Genomic DNA, 6,000 nt, shown 5'->3' with positions numbered 1-6,000 from the left:
AAAGGGTAGAGGGGCACATATTTATGGTGATGGATGGCAACTAGACTTTTGGTGGTGAATGCAGTCTATACAGAAGTGGAAACATAATGATGTACACCTGAAATTTATATAATGTTCTAAACCAATGATAAATAAAATAAAATGCTTCCCTAGGAAATCTGATGTAGCCAATGGAAACGAGTCCTCAATCCACTTTGAGGAATCAGTCCTATAGGTACTTTACATTCTGGTTTAGTTTTAAAAATTGGCTCCTTAGAAATTCACACACCTAAGATTTTGCTTTCTGTCTTGGTACTTATGAAAATATCTTAATATACTACATTATTGTTATTGGTAACTTCAAAGTTAATATTAATATTTTTACTTTTAGTTTTTATGTATTCAGTGATAATCTCCTCATGCTTGATAGAATATACTCTCTTATTTCTGGAATGCTTTGAAATCAACCAGGTTAATTTAGGCACTTGAAACTATTTATAAACAAATAATAGCTTCTGTATTTAAAGTGAACTCATCAATTCCAATCTGTAAATATTAGTAATCCTTTTCCTCTTCTTTGTCCACTGCTATTTCCTAGATAAGTCTAACAATCTCCTAAGAAGCCCCCTGGCCCCGGTATTTCATTATTTGTTATAGTTGGTTCATAAAATGTCTTCCTAGGAGGGCTGGGGAGAGGGGATTCATCCCTTTTGCTGAGCGCCTCATCCGTGATAGCCTGGCACTCATAAACCTTAATGATATGAATTCAATTTACTTTATTAGTCCCACGTCTCAACATTCAATTCTCCCAACTCAACATGCTCAATTGGACTTCCATGCTTTTATTCATACCGTTCCTACTGTCTAGCATGCTCTTCCTTCTAGATTCTTTGTGCTTAAGATTTACAAGAACCAACTGAAACGCTGTTTCATCTGATACTACCAGAAGGAACGTTTTCCCCACCCCCATATAGTATTTTGAAAAATACATAGATTTTTAAGTAATCACATTACATTGTGGTCATTAATTTATATGTTTTAATGTGACCCAGATCAGAGCATCCTCTGTAGTAGAATGACTTCTTGGGTCTTAGGTAAAATACAAATAAAAGACAATAATTTTATATACTTCATGCTGTCCACTGTGCCTTGTGATTATACAGCACCATGGCCTAAGTCCTGGTTGAAGAAGTTGATTTCACAACAGTTTTATTTGTCTCAGAGTTACAATACAGGCTCCATTCTTCTCCCAGTTTCATGCATCCTCCTCATTGTAACTGCTCCAATTATTTGCAAGGGAAACTTGAGGTGAATCTATTACTGTTTGTATGGCCCTAGATGTCATCTTCCTTGCCACTCCCTTAACTTTCATGAGATTGAAATGCGATGACTTGAATATATTGAAAAACTTACTTTGCATATGGTTCAGGGGAAGTTGTCTCTAGTTTTACATCAGGGGAAACTAAACTCTATGGAAGATAAAGACTACAGTTGAAATATTCTAAAGCAGTATGGACAAAGGAAAAGGTCTAAAAGAGAGAAAGGAAGCCATTATGCAAACACAAAGTCCTTTTGGTAGAGGTAAGATTCAAAGGCTTTTTCTTCCATCTGAGTTCCCTGCAAATCTGTTAAAATCTTAGGACTCCATCACGTGAAAGAGTTAAAATTAGGTTTCTCATTTCTGAATACCTTGAGGAGAGAACTATGGAGTATTCATATTTGAATATCCCCAAAGGTAGAATTCCTAAAAGATGGCAGTCAGGCTCTTCATATATAAATGTTTATTGAATGAATGTAATATGGAAAAAAATCCTAATTTTAATATTATCTATTTATTACCAAATACTTGACTTATTACATAATGTTATTGTATGCACACATTCCTCATATTATATCAGAAATCACTGAAGGAGATCAGAAGGCCACAGCCTTTCAAAAGTGATTTAGGACTTTTGCTTCCAACTGTAGTGAAATGGGCAATTTGGATCATCTCTTCTAGTAAAAATAAAAATTCTGAGAAAATTTGTAAAATATCTTAAAATCATTGAAGCTGTGAGAAGATAGTGAAAAGCTCAATAAAATAAAAGCAACTTGGCAAGTATATCGAAACATGAAAGAGGAGGGAAAGAAGAAAATGTTAGGAATACAAAAGGGAAAATATAGACATACAGCAGATTTAAAATACTAGAATATACTTTATCAACTTATACCAATACATTTGAAAACCTAGGAAAAGGGGAAAATTTGTAGAAAGTCATAAATTAATAATACTTGAGGGGCTGGCCTGGGGGCACAGCAGTTAAGTTCACACGTTCCACTTCTTAAACCGGGGTTCACCGGTTTGGATCCTGGGTGCGGACATGGCAACACTTGGCAAAAAGCCATGCTGTGGTAGGCATCCTATGTAGAAAAAAAGGTAGAGGAAGATGGGCATGGGTGTTAGCTCAGGGCCAGTCTTCCTCAGCAAAAAGAGGATTAGCTCAGGGCTAATCTTCTTCTTCTTCAAAAAAATAATAATAGTTATATTTGAGAATCTAAATACATTAATAACTATGGAAGAAATGAACATGGTCATTAAATATCTACTGTCACTTCCATCTTCTCCCGCCTTCCAAATGTATCAGCTTCTTTGTGCCCAGACACTTATTCTTCTGACTACATGGAACTCTATTCCACACAGTCTTAATGTGGCAGAATCTACTTCACAGTCAAATCTAAGTTCAAATATCATTACACAAAGAAATCTCATCTGGCTATAGTTTCTAATGTTGTACTATCTCTGTTGTCAGGTCTCTCTTCATTGAGTTGATGCTTGATTTTCTTCACAACTTTTGACATTATCTAAAGTTAATTTTTAAACTTGTCTCTTTACTTGTATATCACGTCTTGCTCTACTCAAATAGTGCTACGAAAGCAAGGACTTCATCAGTCTTTGCCATTACTTTATCACTAAGACTTTTATCCCTAGATAATATACTCTGGTACATTCTAAGCACGTAATAAATATCTATTTATTGAGAGAACTTCAATTAAAGTAGGAAACATGAGGACCTTTGAGAAAATTGCCATTATACAGCATTATAGTGAAGAGTCTAGCCAAGGAAATAACACAAGAAACAGTAACAATAGATATAAATATTGGGAAAAATTGGATATAAATCATTATTTGCATGTTATTATCATCAGTTAGGAAAAAAACACAAAAAATTAATCCACAGCTGTGGAACCCAGTAAGAGAGTTTGTCAAGATGGAAAAAATCAAAACACAAACAAAATCAAATTTTTTTCCAGTAACAATAATAAATTAGGAAATGCGATGGAAAAGCATAGCATTCTCAATAGCAACAAATATTCCAAAGGACCTAAGAGTAAGCCTAAGAAGAAATGGAAAGAATTTTCTGGAAAAACTGAAAACCTTTGCTGATAGCTATAAAAAGTCCTAAATAAATGGAGAGGTATTCTATCATTACAGGTAGAATGACTCATTATTTTCAGACTCTTCACATTAATTTGTAAGGTTAATTCAATTCCAAGAAAAGTAAGGACAGTATTCTTCACAGTACTTGAAAACTGATTCTAAAATTCATGCGAATAATAAATATGCAACGACAGCCAAAATAGCTAAAAAAACAAACTTAATGGTGACTGATCAGTATGCCCTATTGAAATGTAAATATTTTGTAAAGCTATATAATTGTAGTGTCTTGACGCAACAACACACAAATACGAGTCTAGAAATAACCCACCCAAATCGATGGATGAGTAAATAATAAAGATAATCTTTCAAATGAATGAAAAAATAACGCAGATAGCCTTTCCAATGAATGAAGAAATATAGACTAGTCTATAAAAAATATTGGTGTTACTATCCAGTATATAAAAAGCATTCATGCAAGAGATTAAGGAAATTATTGATAAGGAAATTATAAATAACCAAATAGAAAATCGTAGAAAAATATAACAAAGTACACACAAGGATAATGGCAAAGGGCAATATATGAAATTAAGCACAATTTATGCAATAATCAAGGGCATATAAGTTGAAACAACAAATAATCAGCACAATTATTCTGCTTGATCTTCCCTGCTTTTGGAGACTTTCCTCCTGTTTTGTGATTTGGAGTTTTAGCTAGCTCTTCGTTTCACTGAAGCTTGATATTCATCTTTTCTAATTCTCCTTGTAAGTTTGAGAAGATTTCTAAAAGTGCAATAGAAATTGCCAAACTTACTCCACTATTTTAAATTGGCAAATCAAAGTATTATTCTTGATCTTTTAAAGTTGATAATTAAATATTGATTACTTCAATTATTAAAAGAAAACAAAAAAGCTGACTTATAGATTAAGAATTATGTTTAGCTAAAAAATTGACTGAAGACTTGGTAGTCTTAGTTTGAAAGTATACTAGAATATAAATACAAAAGTTAATTGTGGTGTCATTTGTGCAATTCCTAAAAAAGTTATTTCTCTAGAATTCTTAATACCTCTTTTAGATCATTTTAAGCGATACTAGAAAAAGGAATGCATTTATAATTAAAAAATTAGCTTAGTACTTCAATGCATAAAACTGTTTTAACGCAAATATGAAATTTAGGGCTTATTAATTCAGTGTTATTACATTTTAATTCAGATTCTTTTGTACACATTTAACAATATGGATCACCTACTGTCTAAGAGAAACGCAGAAAATCCATTATAGGTGTGTCAGATTATCCACAGAAAGTTTACTTTCCTTTTAGTAGTAGCAAGGGAGCAAAACAAACTAATAGATATAAGATGTCAGGTAGTAATTGCATTTGCCTCCAAATAACCCGTCAAATTCCAATAAATATCGAAAACAAGTAGTCTTTCTGAAAATGCAGTAGTTAGGGAGCTGCGATTAAAGTCATTATTAGATTACTTTTTATTGTGGTAAAAAACACATAACATGAAGTCTACTCTCTTAATTTTTTAAATGTATAGTACAATATGGTAGACCATATGCACATTGTTGTACAGCAGGTCCCTAGAACTTTTTCGTTTTGCATGACTGAAACTCTGTATCGATTGAAGAACAACTCCCCGTTTCTCCCTCTCTCCAACCCCCGGCAGCCAACATTCTATTTTCTGTTTTTAAGAGTTTGGTACTTTAGATACCTCGCATAAGTGGAACCATGCAGTATTTCTAATTTATGTGACTGGCTTATTAAACTTAGCATAAAGTCCTCACAGCTTGTCCATTTGTCATATATATCAGAATTCCCTTCTTTTTTAAGGCTGACAAGTATTTCATTGTATGCATAAACTACATTTTGTTTATCCATTCATCCATCGATAGACATTTAGGTTGTTTTCACCTCTTGGCTCTTGTGCGTAATGCTTCAGTGAACATGGGAGTACAGTTATCTTCTGATTTCAAGATCCTGATTTCAATTCTTTTGGGTAAATACCTAGAATTAGGATTGCTGGATCATATGGTCATTCTATTTTTAATTTTTTGAGGAACATCTATACTATTTTCCATAATGGCTGCCCAATTTTCCATTCTAGTCAACAATGCACAAGACTTCTAATTTCTCTACTTCCTTAACAACATTTTCTACTTTCTATTTTTTTGTAATGACCATCCTAACAAGTGTGATATAATATCTCATTGTAGTTTTTGTTTGCATTTACCTAATGATTAATGATGTTGGAAATAGATCACGTTCGTTCGTGTTTCAGCGATAAAGGAAGAACAAACAACCTACAGCTGAGAATTGCATTATTCTCAGAAAAGATTCTTATACGAGGTTCATAGGTCAAGAATTCCATCTGTTGTTTTCATAAACTGAATAGACAGAAAAGTGAATGTTTAAAAATATTTTTTTAACAATAAGAATTTAAGCTTAGATACAAACATTACATTTTACTTCAGTTTTGTGTTTCACTGACTGTATATTTTCTTTGTAAACTTAAATTACACATTAAACATTGGCAATGGCCTTCTATTTTTAAAATAATAACCATTTTCCTTTTAAAGATAGAATATAACTATTTCTATC

Source organism: Equus przewalskii, chromosome 2, assembly GCF_037783145.1.
Source record: "Equus przewalskii isolate Varuska chromosome 2, EquPr2, whole genome shotgun sequence".
In the NCBI taxonomy this organism is placed as follows: Eukaryota; Metazoa; Chordata; class Mammalia; order Perissodactyla; family Equidae; genus Equus; species Equus przewalskii.
The sequence above is the reverse complement of the archived record's forward strand: the minus strand, read 5'-3'. Positions refer to the sequence as shown.